General features: G+C 42.7%; 1 long non-coding RNA gene across 1 annotated transcript; it reads right to left on the reverse strand.

Annotated features, from left to right (window-relative positions):
- On the reverse strand, nt 1,848-8,245 carry LOC110256647. The gene is made up of 3 exons (XR_002338478.1): nt 8,086-8,245; nt 3,747-3,926; nt 1,848-1,968 (listed from the first exon to the last, which is right to left on the reverse strand). It is a non-coding gene; the product is annotated as an uncharacterized LOC110256647 (long non-coding RNA).

The raw sequence follows: 9,163 nt of genomic DNA on the forward strand, positions 1-9,163 counted from the left end.
GAAGGTGCAAATATCACAGAGTGAAAAGAGCTTTTCTTTCTGGGCTCTTTTCAAATTCCTGGCTCATAGAATCTGTGAGCGTAATAGGATTACTAGTGCATGCCATTAAACTTTGATGCAATTTATAATAGAGAAACAGATAATTGGAAATATTGTCTGTATTGTTTAATTTCTTGTTCCTCATTTCCAAACATGTCAGGTGGTGTAAGAGCCCAAGGGTTGTATGTGTGGAGAAGAGGGCTGGATCATAGGGATACCCTGGAAGAAGCTAGGGCAAGGCTTTGGCTTGGTTCAAGGATGGATGAAGAGATTTGAGCATCTAGAGGGACCTTCCAAGGATCAAAGAGAATAGAGTCTCCTCATTGTGGGCAGAGACCTGGGAGGTCCCAATGCTGCCTTTCACTCCAGCTTTTGTGAGGCACTGGGAGGAGGAGTTTGGGTCTTTGGGTGAATGGTGACCCTAGCAGAAAATCCTTTGCTTTAAAGGGGAGAAAGACAGTTTACAGTGAGAAGCATTGAAATAAGATTGTCCTGGGGCATTAAGAGGTGTGGGAAAAAGCTTTGATCCAGAACAGAAAGGAAGTTCATGGGGTCAATAAGCCAAGACCTTTCTTACCAAGAATCTGGGACATTTGCTTATACAACCCTTCACCTTGTATATCTTTAATTTTTATTTTACTTTATTTTTTTACTTTGGCTTCAATCTCCCTCTCAAGAGTAATGACTTTTAATTCTAGAAAATCCAAACCAATGTATAGTGACAGAAAGCAAATTAGTTGTTGCCTAGGCTAGGGTAGGAAAGGTAGGAACGATTATTTTTAAAAGGCACACAAAACTTTTGAGAGTGGTAAGTATGTTTACTATCTTGCTTGTGGTGGTGGCTTCACTGGGGTATGCTTGTGTCAAAACTTACATATTTTTAACACAGTTTAAAAATGTGCCATTTACTTTGTGTCAATTATACCTCAATAAAGCTGTTCGAAACAAATAAAAAAGAAATAGACTTTTAGTACCTGTGTTGAAATAAGGTTCTCAACTATGAAACTGTCCTCTTTTGAATTCTTTGGTACATGAAATGGGAGCATCTCAGCATATTAGGCTTGATAACAAGCAATCATTCCTACAGGAGATCTGAGTGTGCTGGGCTTTTTCCTACTGCTAGAAGTCCTAGGAATCCTGTAGGGAAAAACATACTCCTTGTTTTGAGAGCAGGGGTTGGTCCTTGAGTTATCTGATGAGATAGCTTGCCTTTGAGCAGACATTTGATTTGACAAAGGTACGTGGTGATGTTGGTTCTATTCAGAAGACTTGGTCAATATTAACTGAGTAGCTTTTATTCTGTGCCAAGCATTGTGCCAGGCTTTGCCCGCAGAAAGAAAGAAGTGGTCTGAACCCTGGTTAAACTACTGGTTACATGATAGAAAAAAAAATTAAGTTCTCTAAGCTTGGTTTGCTCTCTTGTTTGTAACAAAACTCCTTTACAGATTTCTTATCAAGATGAATTGAAATCATAATTGGCTAGATATAGTTCCCAGTGCTACACAGCAGGATCTCATTGCTTATCCATTGCAAAGGCAATAATCTACATCTATGAACCCTAAGTTCCCAATCCATCCTGCTCCCTCCCCCTCCCCCTTGGCAATCACAAATAATAGAATAAGATTTACAAAGCACTTGCATATGCCTTAACTCATCAGGAGAGGAGAGTCTCTTATTCAGTAATCCACCAATTCCACAAAAGTTTACTGTGTGCCCACCTCGCACTCAGCATAGAGCAGGAGCTCAATCTACATGTGCTCAGTGAGTGAATATATGCAAGAGCATGGCTGTTAGTACTGACCTGTAAGATTTGGCTCCACGGCCTTTAGTTGTAGTGGAGCTGTCCAGGTGGAGCAGAAGACGCCATGAGATTCCCTCGCTGCTGTTGCAGAGCTGAGATGAGTGGGTGCCCAGGGACCATGGTTCTCTCTGTGAGATGAGACAACCCCCACAGCAAGGTGAGTACAGCTGTGGGGCTGGGATCTTCATCTGGGGAGGCTCTGCTTCCTTAAGCAAGTGGGTGGACATAAGGATGGGCCCCTGGGGTGCTGTCAGCCCATGGCTCTTCTGCCTTCCCTCCCTGCTCTCCTGGCCTTGTGGGTCCTATGGTTGTGACACACCTGGGTCAGGGCTGGTTCAGCCTCCAAAAAAATGGAGGTTGTCAGGATTCCCCTACTGAGGTGACCAACCCACTCGCTCCCTGCCAGTCCCAGATTCAAGGGATTTGAGGGTAGGTGGTGAGGAGAGGAAGCCAAAGAGAGAAAGTGGAGGAGATAAAAAGAAAGGAAACAAATGTTAGAAAAAAAGGGGGGAAGGTGGAAGGTTTTCTCCGGGAAATATGTGATTCCAGTAATCTAGATGTTGGCTAATGCCCGTTGCCTCTCAGAGATCTGGATGAACTTGCCTTGAATCCCAAGATGGCTAAAACCTTCCCCCAGACACCTGAAAGCCCCACACCCTGCTCAGGCAGGCTTCTCTGTGCTATGGTGCATCCAGGACCCAGGACACAGACTCCACTCAGCCACACGCAAATTCACACAACGCCAGGGGAGGTTCAGCCTTGCAGGCTCAAATGCTCAGGGGAGCAGCATGCAGCGCCGGTACCCAGGCCCTTTGATCTCCTGGCTGCAATGCCTTCCTGCCCACTCTGGCCTCATTAACCCCTCTCTGCCCACCAATCTCTGCATAGGGTAGTCAGGACCCCTATCTACATGCACCTCTTGTAGAAAACAGCTCTGCAGCCTGCCTTCCTCTGGCTTCTCTTGGAAATCTGGGAATTAGAATGATCTCCGTAATTGGGAAGAACCATGAGTCCAATCAAGAGAGATGTAGTGTCATCTAAGAACAGCTGCATGCTGTAACAGCCCCTCCTGTCTTTCCCCTTTAGCCCCTGGAGCATGGTTTGTCCCCCAGAGACACAGAGACACCCACCCCCATGGTTTCACTGAGTGCCTCCTCTTGGCTACGCTCGAGGCACAAAATCAAGTCAAGGCATCTGACTGAGGAGGCAGACATATGTCTCAAGTGGGTTAATAATGCAGGCTCTGAGGAGCCCCTTCCAGATGTGGCTGAACAACTCTGCAGATGGAGCCGGGGGCTCTTGCTCTCGACAAAGGCCTCAGGTTTAGACTCTGATGTCATCATCACATGTTTCTACATGCAAGCCTTGAGCTACTCTGGGAAGACTAAAAGAAGACATTCATAATATAATATTAAATTGTATCCCTTGATCTGGTGACACTTTCATTTACATAAGCATTTAAAATATGTCATAATTTTGTAACTATGGGGCAAAATTTCTTCATTTTCGACATTTTGAGAGTGGCAAACTAAACAAAAAACCAAATACACATGGCTCAGCCTTCTCTTTCCTCTGAAAGGCCATGGCAAGTGCAATTTCTATGTGCTCAGACACTTAGGAGGAGCCTGGGAAGTCCGTGGGGCAGGTATTCGCTTTATGTTCTGCTCACTGGTTGTGTCCACAGTGGAAGCAACAGCAAAGATAAACCTCCAAAGTGAGGTTTGTAAGGATGGTAGAAATGCCACAAAGCTGAAATGGCTGGCAAGGATGCTCCCATATTATTTTTGGCTGTCACCATGCCATTCTGTTAGAGGCTGCTGGAAATGCACACTGAGCTGGGAGAATGTGGGGAGGAGGGATCAGTTCCTCCTGCCCGGATCTGGCTTGAGAACTAAGAAACAATTACCTTTTAATGACCATTCCACCAGGCTGTCGTGTTCTTGCTGTCTGAGCCAATGGTCCCCTTGTTGCCATAATTTCTGCTTTAAATGGCCATGCTGCAACCTTATTCCTTTGTTTCCTTTCCAAGTTTTGCAAGCTGCATGAGCCCACCATTACATAATCACTTACACGCTTTGCCTTGTATCTGCAAGTAAAAAAAAAGTCTGATGGAAGAAGCAGGATAGTAATGATCTAGTCCTCTTGATTTGACTGGATGAAGAATAAATAAAACCCTACAGGTCTGCACATCAACTGAATTGTAGTTATAATGAATACTGTCAAGCAGAGGCAGCCCTGTGCTACCTCATTATTAATGCCCCCCGGAAGAGAAGGGCCTCCTATCAGCAGTATATCACTTTCTGAGATGTGAGAAGGGAAAAACTGGCAATGGGAACCATGTCCAAGTTGCCTTAAAGGAGAGAATGCAAGAGTTTCTCCTGAAAGTATCTTTTCCTCCCAGGTTTGTGTCTACCAGGGCTTGAATGAAGCTATGGTACCCAAGCCACCCCAAAGGAGTTGGGACTGATGATGTTCTTTCCTTAGAGTAGTGGCTCTGTCTGGTTCTTTATGTCCTCAGCACAGTGCCTGGAGCTTGGCACACTCACTCCATGTTTGCGAATTGGGTGAGTGACTGAATGACAGGAAGAAAATGAATGGATGCCATTAGGTCTGTAGAAAGAATAGGCTGCAAAGAATTGTCAGCTCTCTCCTCCTTTCTTCAAAGGGGTCATTTAAGTTGAGCATTCACCAGATGCCACCTGATCAAGTTTTTGTGCTTGTTGAGCAGATGGAGAGCTGTGACCAATGGTATAAGTCAGCCTTCCTGGGAGATGGTGGCAAACAATGAGCATTTGTGGTTCCTTTGAAGTACACTGTCAATGGCTTCATTAGTCATGAACATCTGATGTTTACCGAGAATAGTCTCCGAAGACGTTTGTTTCTGTAGAATGTTTGAGTTTACTATGTGCCAACCACTCTTCTAAGCATTTTAGTCACCGATGCTTAGTTAATCCTTCTCCTGTTATTATGAGGTAGAGTTCAATGTTACCTTCAGTTCTACAGATGAAGCTGAAAGATTTGTCTCAGATGGCAGGTATTGCCAAGAACTTCCAGTGGGACTGGAACTAATATGTTTATGGCGTTTCAAAGCCTCAAGCTGAGCTGGAGAGAAGCACTAAGTCATGAAGATTTTTAGGACCTTCCCACGTAGCCAAGATGGCAAGTGCGTGGAGCAGAGAGGCTTATCATGCTGTCTGTGGTCCTGGGGGCGCTGAGACTCTGAGGAAGCTTTACTGGGTCACAGCAGTTAGTAAGTAAAGTATAAATCATGGGGAATCCTCTGAGATTAACCACTTTAGTTAAAAAAGCAAATGGACTGAAGTGAAAATTTAAAAGAACTTCATCAAATAAATCATCTGATCATAGAAAGAACATCCATATGTTAGTAGGTCTGGAAGAGCGAGGGGAAAGTAATCCAGCTCAGTGGTTCCAAGATGTTTTGATGTCACGGACTAATCAAGAAATATTTGGGGTGGATTGAGTTGACAGGTTTAAATTTTGTTAGAAATATATGTATACATATATACACAAACTCTACAAAGCAACTGTGTACCATCACTGCCATTTCTTAAATAGAGGAACACTTTGATTTTAATATATTTAGAAAGATTAGAGATTCATAAAAAGGATAGTTTCTCTTAAGACAGTTGGCAGCTGGATGTTGACACTGAAAGAGAAATGATGATGTTTCTTCTTTTCTAAGGTACTCTCAGTTACAAAGCCTACCATCCTGTTAAATGCAATTGATGGGAGTGCTCTTGTGGTGCAGTGGGTTAAGGATCCAACATTGTTGCTGCAGCAGCTTGGGCTTCTGCTGTGGCAGGGGTTTGACTCTTGGCCTGGGAACTTCCACATGCCCTGGGGTGTCACAAAAAACAAAACAAAACAAAACAAAACAAAAAACATGCAAGTGAGGATGCATCTGATCTTAGAATCAGTAAAGTAAGATAAGTTTTTTTTTTTTCTGCATTTGGAAAAAAAATTGATGCTGTATTGCCTTAGTTCTTGGCTATCATGTGACATGCATTTGTGTTCTTGATACAGGGGTGTACTTGAGTGTTTCATATCCAATGTTGAAATTCAGTTTCATGGAGAGATGCTGAGGAAAATGTACACCATGTTGGACAGTTACTCTCACTCCGTCTGGAAAGTTCTGAGTGATCTGAAAGAAATGTGAGCAGCATCCCTCAGCTTTCCAGTCTCTGTGCAGACCTCTGGGCCTGTGGGAAATGACTGCACTGTAGGACTGTCCTGCTCAAAGGACCTGCTGGCCTAGCACGGCACGGTCAGAAACTTAGCCGAGAGGCCACGGACCAGGGAATTTATTTTATTTTACCTTAATTGACTAATTTATGTATATCCAATATGGGCACTAGAAACCAAAAATTCTGCCTAATCTCCTTCTATCAATACAGAAACAAGGTTCAGAGACACTGTCTATGGTTTAAGGTCACCCAGCAAATGGCTGGTGGTCTAGAGTAGCAGCTATGTGGTTATTAATCTGTCATCCTGGTTCTTTTTTTTTTTTTAATAGTGATTTTTATTTTTTCCATTATAGTTGGTTTACAATGTTCTGTCAATTTTCTACTGTACAGAAAAGTGACCCAGTCATATATATGTTATATATGTTTTTCTTATGTTATCCTCCATCATGCTCCATCACAAGTGACTAGAACCATCTCACACATTCGCTCTGCTTAAAACATTTATTATATAGAACTATTTTATTTAAAGCATCCTCAAATTCTCTCAGGAAGTGGCAGAGTGCCAATTTTAATAAAGAATAAGTCTACAATCTTCTCTTCCACAGTTCTGGAGCTCTGAGGGAAATGTCAAGTGCCACTTTCAATCTCTCTACACAAATACATATATATGTATAGATAGAATTCTTTGACTACTTATCACTCATTGACAATCAAAAGTGTTGACTGCTTTTCTTTTTACTACCTTTTTCTTTTTAGTAGCATGGATCCTCATAAATCATAGACAGTATTAATGAGAGTCCTTCCTCTCTCTTCAATATTTAACAGAAATTTAACAGAAATAGCCCATGAAATTCAACTACAGATAACTATGCAAACTAAAATTTTTCTTTCCTTTTGGCTGAAATGATAGCAACTCAGTGTGGTAACACTTTATCTCATGCTGATTAGATTGTTTAATTTGTAGTCAGACATATCTTTGATGTAGAAAAACCCAGGAAATAAATTGTTAATAATTGCAGTATATTTGGAAGTCCAAACTCTCAAAGCCTAGTATTCATGGAGAGGAAAAAAATGGCAGGAGCTCATTGCAGTGAAAATCTTGGGTGTGTGGATGTTTGTTCTGCCTCTGGTTATCTTGAGGGCACCAGGTAATGCCACAGAATGGATTCTTTCTCTGTGGCTCCCACCGAAAGGGGCTTCAATTTGCAGTTTGGATTGAAATAATTTTTCTTTTAAATGCAGCCACAGTCTTGTACCTTAATATAATGGAGCTCCCCATTTCTGTGATTTATTATTCTGCCTTCTTGCTGTTTGCTTATTCCTCAGTATGGCCGCTGGCGATGGATCTATTAATTCATTGGGCTGATGGAGCCCATCCATTAAAATGCAGGCACTGGGCTAGCAGACAGTGTGATGCTGGTCATGTACATTGGCCATTGGCTAAGAGGTCCGTTTGGCCACCTGTCTTCCACTTGGGACAGAACAGCTGTTACTGGACTGAATAACTGCCTCCCTAATCCCAGGACTCCTTTTAAGGGAAGAGTACTGGACATACTGCCTCCCTAATCCCAGGACTCCTTTTAAGGGAAGAGTACTGGACATACTCAGAAGTGTTAGGCAGCTTTGTGACCTTGGGGATGACTTAACACCTCTCTGAGCTTCAGTTTCCTCATTAATAAAATTAGAATATTTGATCTTGTCACATCACTGGATAATTGTGAAAGTTCAACCAAGATGTTTATTAACTGTAAAGTGCTATATAGCATGGTTGTAGGCATTTATTTGCCTTCCCAGACTCACCTCTCTGCCTTTGGATTAGCATCATCCTTCTTTGGGGGGAACTGCTTTCCCTGTCCCTCACTTTGACATGTGGTCCAAAAGGACCTGCTACCTTGGAAAACAAATCCTGCTTCTCTGGGCACAGAGATTGGTCTAAAGATATGTATTTCACCTCTATCAGTCATTGCTGCATAACAAACCACCCCAAAAGTTGGAGGTTTGATATCACAATGGCATTATTTTCATGATTCTGTGAGTTACCTGGGTCATTCTTGTGCTGATCTCAAGTATGTTCTGTCATTTTGCTGAAGTCGCTGATGGCTTGAGTGGGGCTGGAGGATCTTCACCATACATTTAGGGGCTTGGTTTTAGCCAGTATCTGGGCCTCTCTCTCCTCATTCCGGGTTACCTTTCATGACAGCAGGAGCACTCTATGAGGACAAAAATGAAAGCTCAAGGTCTCTGGACGCCAAAAGCTGGACATCAAACATTACTTCTACTGTATTTTGGTCAAAGTAAATCACAGGGCTAGCTTCTACTTAAGACAAAGAAAAACATACTTCACTTCTTAATGGAGGGAACAACAAAATCATATTTCAAAGGATATTGTGTATAGGGATGGAAGGAATCACTGCAGTAATATTTGCAAATCATTGACCACATTACTGGAGCTGGAAAAACTCGGGGCCAAGACCCCATTGTTCCATCCTTGGGAAGGAATTGAGGGCAGTAGTTGAGAATGAAACTGACTTCTGGAGAGAAGCAGAACAAGATGTGGAGGCTCTGAAAGGATCAGAGCCCTGAAGACCATTTTAGGTCTGTTCTTGCAGTTCCAATTACATGAGCAAGTTAATCCTTTCCCCTCTCTCCTAATCTAATTTAAGTTGGGTTTTTGTCATGTGTTCTCCAGGAGACCAGCTGAATACACACTTATTCCTTTCCCTCTATTTGCCTCCCCTGGAGAATGGTTGAAAGGCTGGAGAGTAGAGATCTTTGAGTTTTAAATTAATTATGCATATGAGCACAGCAGCCCTCTCTTTCTACACCCCATCCTCCACCAAAACTCAATAGGCTGACAACTTCCTTGCCAACGTTCTTTACTCCTATTCTGAGGGTGAAAATGAGTGTGAGCTCCCAGCAAACAGGATCTTGGTGAAAGATCAGGTTTTGAATGGCACCATCAGAAGAACAAGAGAGCATACATGTGCAGATGCCTGCATCTCTTCTCAACAACCACCTTGAAGTCTGGACCTGGAGAAGCTCTGGTAGCATCTGCGTCAACAGTATGACAGAATCTCAATCTTGTTGCCAGTTTGGATTAACCTCGCATAGCAGTGAA

The sequence above is a fragment of the Sus scrofa genome, chromosome 14 (assembly GCF_000003025.6).
Source record: "Sus scrofa isolate TJ Tabasco breed Duroc chromosome 14, Sscrofa11.1, whole genome shotgun sequence".
Classification (NCBI taxonomy): Eukaryota; Metazoa; Chordata; class Mammalia; order Artiodactyla; family Suidae; genus Sus; species Sus scrofa.